The sequence below is a fragment of the Prunus mume genome, linkage group LG3, assembly GCF_029339155.1.
Source record: "Prunus mume cultivar Tortuosa linkage group LG3, ASM2933915v1, whole genome shotgun sequence".
NCBI classification, from domain to species: Eukaryota; Viridiplantae; Streptophyta; class Magnoliopsida; order Rosales; family Rosaceae; genus Prunus; species Prunus mume.
Window position 1 is genome coordinate 7,546,348 of NC_142700.1, and position 9,380 is coordinate 7,555,727.

Below are 9,380 nucleotides of genomic sequence, written 5' to 3' on the forward strand. Positions count from 1 at the left end.
CTCATTTCTTCTTGTAATTTAGGTTACCTCTAGTATTCCAAAATAAATAAATAAATAAGTAAACATAGGATGATCTCTTTGGTCAAGTACTATTTATTATGAATGCTACTATTTCCACCCACCTAACCTATTTTCCCACCCATCTCATATTCATAATTTTAAAGACAAATTTACCCTTTTTGTAAAATGACTTCTAAGGACTTATGAAAAATAGGGTCTGAAAATAGGTTCTCACTATTTCTGATTCTCGTTTTCACCTCTCTCTCTCTCTCTCTCTCTCAAATGGGTTCGGTTCCTCCTAAACTGAGCTTGGATATTTTAGACCCAGTTCTGTGCCTAAAACGATAAGTCATTTCCTCAAGGAGGTTTTCAATGATCGGTAATGTGTCCGAAAGGCTATCCAAGCTTGACGATTTTGTTAAGCGATTGGAGGGGAGATGAGGAAGATCGATGCCTTCAAGTGCGAGCTTCCTCTTTGCATGTTTCTCTTGAATGATGGTTGGTTTTTGTTTTTCCATTTCAGTAAAACATTAAAACTCATATTTTTCTTTTTTCTAACATTTTTTTTTGGAGTTTCACTAAAACACCCAAAATGGGAGTTGAAATTATAAAAAAAAACCCAAACACTATTTAAACATATAAACACACCCAAAACCCATCATTACACACACTCAAAACCCATTTATAAACACACCCAAAAAGTTGACTTTGGGGTTGATTTTGGGTGTGTTTCTATGTTTAAATAGTGCTTGGGTTTTTTTATAAATACATGTCTAGGATTGGGTTTATTTATAAATTTGTATTTTTTTTTCTTCTCAACAACCCAAATATATATATATATATATATATATATATATAAGAGAATGAGGTTTCTCATACACACATGGATGTACCCACTAGCACGCTAACCTGAGCTAAAGCCTAGGTAACTTTTTTATTAAAAAAAAAAAGTTAAATTAATACTATAGCCTAGGTCAGAAAACACACAAATAAAAAAAGGAAAAAAAAGGAAAAGAAAAATATTGGTTCTTTGCCGTCAATTAGTGGCTGCAAATGGCAACCAATTTTATCATAATTACTTTCAATTTCAAACAAACCTTCATCCAAATAAGTATTATTAACTATTCCCATTACGACTAGGCTATCCAATAAAATATTATTAACTAATCCCACTAGAACTAGGCTGACCAACAAATAAATAAAAAGAACTAAACCCCACACCTCACGAGAAAAAAGTAAAATATTCTCAAATCAAACTAATATCATTTACTGAATACCTTCAATCAAAACCATCAAAAATCCAAAACCCCATCTCCAAAATCAATTCCCCAACCTATAGGGTCATTTACGAGTTCATACCCGATTTTGGAGACGTTTATGAGTACATACTCAACGTCACGGAAAACTTTCAGATTGCCTCCTCCGTTAGCGAGACCGTCAGAAAATCTGTTAAATATCGACATGTCAAAAGTGGGACCCCTTTTTTTGATGACGTGGACTTTCATGTGGACAAAAAATTAATAATAAATTATTTTAAATTAATTTTAAAAAATCTCTCGTTACCCGTTATGTAAATCATATATCAATGTATCAAGTGCTCTTCTTCATCTCTCTTACCCCTTTGCTTCTATACTTCTACATCAAGCATGTGCCGTTTCTGTTCTTAGAGGAAGACATCAAGTGGATTCGAAGAGAATTGGGACTGCTGAATGTTATTTCAGAGGTTGCAGCAAAAGTTATGCATTTAAGGGATCATACAAGAACAAGACAACAACAAATCTTGGATCCCGAGATTTACTCTGGTCGAGTACATATACAAGGATTGGAACAATTTGCGGAAGCATGGTTGACCAAACTCATATCAGTGGTTCGAAAAGCAAAAGACCTATTTGAAACTTTTGAGAAGCAGAGAAGAGACTCCCACATTATATCTTTTGCTGCGATGACTACAAAGAATTTCATGGAGATAAAAGGGTTGTTCATTGAAACTAAGCGCGTTAAGGATGACATAAACTAAACCATTTCGATGAAGAAGGTGCATGAGATTAACATATGTGAATCGTTGGAGAGATCAAGGTCTACATCGTTGACCTATTTAGTAATAGAACCACTCATTATATGTTACATTTTATTTAGTCAAGTTTTCGATGTGGGACTTATATTCTTCAACATGACCCCTTATTTGGGACCACCACATAATGGGTCACACATGGAGATAAGTCTCTTCCGAGTGATATTAAGAGTGGAACCATTCATTATATGTTGTAATTTGTTTGGTCAAGTTTCTGATGTGAGATTTATTCTTCAACTTTACACAAAAATGAAAAAATTAACTAATTATTTTTAATTATTTTTTTACAAATTTGTAGAGAAAAATGAAAAATTAATTTAATTCATAATATGTGAAAAAATTAGTCACTTCCTCAAGCGAGCTGGACCTATGTCTAACTTGGGCTCTTGCAGAGACATTTTGGGTACAACACTGTTGATTGATTACTTGCACAATAACCCTATGAGAACCTCGCAAGTGCTTTGTGACATCTATTATTCCGGCTCTCTAGCTATATATAAAAGAAATTTACCATGATCTAAGTTATTAGATGAAAATCTTAAACCCACTTGATCACTTTTACATACACATGATTAACTTATCTATCTACGTTGCCACAAGATATTTCATTTTAATTTTTTGGTAAAAAATTCTATTTGTTTTAATTTAATTTGAACGTTTACTGTTAACACCTCCTCCTCACAAAACTATTACAAAAAAACGTTTCAATTTCGATATAAATTATTTAAGGATTTATAAGAGTAATTTAACACATTAAGAATCAATTAGAAAATGACAAGTGGCTAATTTTGTGTTTTTCTCTTCAAATACGTTTTACAGGAGTTTTTGTATAATATGTCATGTTAAAATGGGTTTTTGAATGAAAATCTCACTATTTTTCCTTTTAGCTATTTGCAGTGAGCCACTCTAGACTGGAGTGGCCCTGGCCCCCCCATATTTTTACCACTCTTCGATTATATTATATATAATATATAGAATTTGTAATAAATAACTTAGAATTTAAGTTAAAATGTCCTCTAAAACAAATTAGATATGACTTAATTAGAAATATTTAGCTCTAAACATGTAAGTATTGAATATTTAAGTGTTTTATATACTTATATTTTCTATTTCGACCCCCCCAACTTTACAATTCTAACTTCGCCCATGGCTATTTGGTACTTTCTTTCTATTCAACCAAAGGTGATACGCATCTCTCGGTCAGATAATTTATCTCTTTCCACACATCTCTCATTTTATAATCTTTGTGATTAGTCAACTTTGACCTTATAGTCAATTAGGAGGAAGTAGACAAAGAGTTATGCCTAATATCTATTGTTTTAGTATTTAATATTTGTTCGATTCCATGGATAAGTGTGAATGCCAAGCTGGAATGTTACACTGCTCAAGTGATTCTTTCTTTCTGTCTCTCAGGGACAAACCAAGTTATGATTTCTACGATATCGAGAGGCAAGGCCGTCCAGCAAAATGGTCCACAGCAGCAGCTCTGTGGAACAATATATTCGTAATTTCATGTGTGGTCGCGGTCTCCTTGGATACTCTCTTCCTTTATATTCCAATCATCAATTAAAAAAACAAGTGCCTTGGAATGGACAAAAAGCTGAGGAATGCAGCTCTTGTTTTACGCTCACTTACGGATATCATTTTCGTTGTGCGTATTGTACATCAAATTCGAACCAAGCTTGAGGACTCTGAGGAACCAGCCAAAGGAAGGGAGTCATTAGGATGGAAATGGAGGCCCTTGTTATGTGTCCCTATCATAAATGACTTGCTCGCCATTCTTCCCATCCCACAGGTATTTGAGTTTATAAAAATAAAAATAAATAAATAAAACTTAAATTTTTTAGCCTTGGACATTATTTGGTAGCCTTGGACATTATTTGGTGACAAAAGTTTCGGAAAAGCTCTAGCATCTTAAGTATTATTGCAAACTTGTGTTGAATTGAATCTAACCTATTGTCATTTGTCCAGTTGGCAATAGCAGTTGCGTTTTTCAGAACGAGGGGCTCTGGGTATTTACACAAAAAAAAAAAAAAAAAAACATTTTGAACACCTTTCTACTCTTTCAATATGTGCCAAACGTTTACCAACTTCACTTATCCAGTGAGAAACTTAAAAAGAACGAAAGATGGATTAAAGGTGCATTCAATTTTTTTTCTATACATCCTCGCGAGTCAAGTAAGTTTCATCTCAGTTTCCATTAGTACTTCTTTTTTTATCTTCCCTTTATTATCATAATATTAATGCTGCCTGAATGACTAACCAAATGATTCATTTTTACAATAACTGCATGAAGACCTCCCTTATTTTAAACTTGGATTCATAACTCACATATTACGATTTATTTATTTATTTTTTGTTTAGTGGAGTTACTCAGTTTGTTTTTTATTTTTTTTTTATATCTCCGTAGAATGTTGTTCCAATTATTAATAATTTGTTAGTATATTTTAGGTACTTGAAGCTTTTTGGTACTTTTTTTCTATTTAACGAGAGACAACATGTTGGCACCAAGCATGTAGAAATACGGAAGACTGCAGAGCTTCTCGTTATTGCAATGAGATAACTTCAGGAAATATCACATTCATAAATGAATTTTGCCCTATAAATCCATCAGACCCTTCGCTATTTGATTTTGGAATGTTCCTTGATGCCCTTCAATCTGGTAACACAGGACCAGTAAATTTTCCAAGAAAATTCTTTTATTCTTTCTAGTGGGGAATCAGAAATCTAATGTATTATAAATGAATATAATTAAATCACGAAGGTTTTTTTGTCTCATTAGCTATTCAGTTATCTATGATGCACAGGACCTAGGTTTTTCTTTCTAGAATAAGAACAAGGTTCATATATAATTAGATTATATATGCCATTATCTTGTCTCTCATGTAACATTAATTTTGCAGTACGTGATTTTGGGACGAGTCTCGAAACGAGTAGCTACGTGTTCGCAATTCTTATTGCTGTTATTGGCTTGCTACTCTTTTTATATCTTATAGGAAACTTGCAGGTTGGTGATGAATTAATAATCTATTGATATATTCATATTCCATAAAAGAAATGATATCTTGATGGACCCAACGTTGATGGATCAAGCTTCATATATTGGACACACGTACAGACTATGATATATCGATGCTCATATACGACTTGATGAACATGATCATCGACATTTTCTTCTTCTTTTGTGAAACAGACATATATGCAGTGGGCAGCCGCAAAAGCGGAGGGGCAAAAGGAGGACGACTTAAATAAAAGAAACAAACTGAAAGCCCCCGATTGTTTATTGTTTTCTTTTTTCCCTTGTGACATGCTTTATTTCTTATTAGCGAGGTGACAGATGAGGATGATTTAGGCAGTAGTCGTATATGGAAAGGAAGACCAACTGTCAATAGATCCTTTCTTCTTTTACATTCCAATCATTGATGAGGAGAAAAAGTGCCTTACCATGGACAGAAAGATATTTACATTATCGTGTTTGCGAGCATTTTTTACAATTCTTGCCATGTTGATCATACTGTCTTTTTTAAACAACGTCCGACTTAGTTGTTTTTAAACAGATTCCGGAGTTGATATATTTTCCTGGTTTGGAAAAAAAAGAAAGATATATTTTCCTTGTTTTTAATACAATGAGGTGTCCCCACATCCGAAGTTTGGGATTAATCTCGCTAGGGGTTCAGCTTGTCCCTAGCCACAAAGTGTTCCCAACTGAATTCGAACCTCTGTTATTGAGGCACCAGACAACCCACCAGCTAAAGGAGGCAGTTTCAACCGCACCACACCTTGTGGTTATAGGATGGGGATATTTATTCCGTAAAGCCTCTTATTTCTTTTAAAATTTATAACTTTATCTGGGAACAAGTAAAGGATAAAATAATGGAAATGCAAACTATTTTCTTTTTCGGTTTCTTGAGTATTCCAAAGATAAAATAAGACGGAAAGTAAAAGATCATTCCATTCCAAAATAAAAAGGAATACAATTCATGTTGCCCTTTCAACATTCCTGTCAAACAAATAGACTGTTAGTTCACTCATTTGCCAGAGATTATCAAAGTATATTATTATTATTATTATTATTATTGTTTGACACCATTTTCTTGGTGTGCTAGCTGCCCTCCAGTTGATTATTTATCTCGCCATTTTCTCTCAGAATCACTAGTTTGAGATTGTATAAATCTTTACACTACTACGTTTCACTATTTGCGCGACGAAATATTGCGCGACGAAGAACAACTCGTCGCGCAAGAACAATACTTTGCGCGAAAATATATATTCGTCGCTCAATCCACTGAAAATTTGCGCCACCAAATTTTTTCGCCGCAAAATGTATATGCGCGACAAAACAAATTTTTCGCGCAAACAGAGTTAAAAAGCGGGGAATTTTTTAGCGCGAAACATTTGCGCGACAAGAAATATCGCTGAAGGAACAATGCGCGACGAAGATATACTCCGTCGCGCAAATAGGACGAGTCCCCGATTTAGCGCGACGGAAAGACATTTCGTCGCGTAAGAGAACAAGAGATATTTTATTTTTTGGCGCCAAAATGACCTAGGTGGGATATTTTTTTGCGCGACGTAATTACTTTTCGTCGCGTAAAGTTCAACGTTCTGTGACGAAAATCTTGTTTTGCGCGACGGAATTTTGTTTTTTGCGCGACGAAATTTTGCGCGACGGAAAGTACCAGCGTCGCGCAAAAAGTTAGATGTCGGCAGGTGTTTGCGACGAAAAAATGTGTTTGCGCGACAAATAATTTTGGGGAGTTTGCGCGACGAATAAGTATGTTCGTCGCGCAAAGTCCTTCTTCTTCATATTAGAATTCTGCCATTGCAGAGGCAGAATGCAAAAACAAAGCATTCTGCCTCTGCCTCTCTCTCAACCTCTCTGCTGCTGTTGGGATTTCAATACATTGATTGGGTAAGTATTTTTCGTCATTAGTTTAAAAGTATTAATTTAAGTTCGTACTAAGGTTTTTTAATTTGTTTTCGTTAGGGATATTCGAATTAGCGATTGGTGGAGAACGATTGAGAAGGTATTTTATTTGTTTTATATATGTTTAAAATGTTCTTGTGAAGTTATATTTATATTATGTTGTGCGTAACGTAGTACAATCTGTTGTGATGTACGAAGTTAATTGAAATTAACTTCGTGCTTTTATTTTTATGTTTAGTAACACTTAGTTTCCCGTTCGAGATTAGTTGGATTTCGTGCATGGATGCGTAATGCATGACTGCGGTCCAATTAATTCTTGAATTGTCCCATTATTTGGACAGTTTGGTAATGCATAGTGTTGTCACGTAATCTATGGCTACAGGATTAGGTTTCGATTGTGGATATTTCGTTGTCATCTCGGTACGTTCTTCGGGTGGTACATAGGTATTTATACCTATGGCCACCTCAAGAACTGTAGCGAGATGCTAAATTCATCCACGTCGAAATCTAATCTCATGTAGTCGTAGGTTACGTGGCAGGAGTATGCATTCCCGAATGGGATAGGACCCTTACCGGAGGCATAAGGTGACATTATAACTTCGTATGAAGTTGTTGTGATTGTTGTGTTGTGATTCTGGTTTCAGGAATTATGGACAGAAGGTGGATACAAAACCCGAACAGATGCGCAGACGAATACTTGGATGGAATCGAGGATTTTATTGAGTTTGCACGTAGACACAACCCGGGTGCAACTAGAATCCGTTGTCCTTGTAGGAGGTGCAACAACACGTTATGGGAGACAATTGAAAATGTTGGATTTCATTTAGTAAGGAATGGAATGATTGAGACATATAGCATTTGGAACCTTCACGGGGAACAATTAGAGCATGCTTCGTCTTCAAATGCCACAATAGTGGACAATGTTCAACCTATTGTGGATGGTAATGATGAAGTCATGGATATTATACAGGATGTTTTTCCATTTGCATCGACCAACATGAATCAAGAAGAGCAAGATGATGTGCCTACACCAATAGACAGTGCGGAGTTTGAACAATATGAGAAATTGTTAAAAAATGCCAACCAAGAGTTATACCCGGGGTGCGAGAGCTTTTCCGTTCTCACGGCCATTGTGGAGCTAATGTACGGAAAAATAAAGTATCGTATGTCGAACCTGTGTTTCGATTACTTTTTGGGGGTTTTCAAGAGAATGCTTCCGACGGATAATTGTTTGCCGAAAGATCATAAACAGGCGCAGAAGGTGTTGAATGGTCTTGGATTGGGTTATGAAAAAATCCATGCTTGCAAAAACAATTGCATGTTATTCTACAAGGAGCATGAATCGTTGGATACATGTCCTATATGCAATGAGTCGAGGTTCAAGATGACATCTCAGAATAGGACGATTAAGATCCCACAAAAAGTCATGCGTTATTTGCCCCTGAAACCTAGGTTGCAGCGATTGTATATGTCGACGATACATACGCCACAGACATGAGATGGCATCAGGAAAACGGGTAGACGATGATGTGATGCGGCATCCTGCAGATGGGGAGGCATGGAAAGAGTTCGATCGAACGTTCCCGAGTTTGCTGCTGATCCCGAAATGTTAGATTGAGACTTGCCACGACGGATTCAATCCGTATGGGGTTCTAAACCAACACCACAGCACTTGGCCGATTTTCGTATTCCCATATAATTTGCCGCCTTGGAAATGCATGAAAAAGAATACATGATGATGACTGTTTTGATAACTGAGGATCCTGGGAGGTCAATCGATGTTTACTTAAGGCCGCTGGTTGATGAGCTGAAGGATTTGTGGACAAACGGTGTTCGCACGTACGATAAATCAAGCGGGAGGATGTTCACTTTGCGGGCAGCAGTTATGTGGATCTGTGAATGATTTCAGCATATGCAATGGTTTCGTGGAGCACAAAAGGTTATATGGCATGTCCTGTATGCAAGGAAGATGTAACTTCTGGTTGGCATGCTGGAAAAGTTTGTTACTTTGGTCATCGGAGATGGTTGCCATGGGACCATGAGTGGAGGGAAAAAGATAAAGAGTTCGACGGGAACACTGGGCGTCGCCTTAGACCCAGAGAATGGTCCGGTGATGAGATATTGGACCAGCTTAACGGTTGGATTTTGCTCCTTTGGGAAAACAGTTAGTCGATCGACCTTCTACACATATGAACTGGACGCACAAACCTATGTTTTTTGAGCTCCCATATTGGTCGAAACTAAAATTGAGGCACAATCTAGATGTGATGCATGTTGAGAAAAATGTATTCGACACATTGGTGGGCACGATTCTAGATATCGAGGGGAAGACAAAGGACACGATCAAAGCTCGTCTTGATTTGGAAAGAATGGGCATACGAA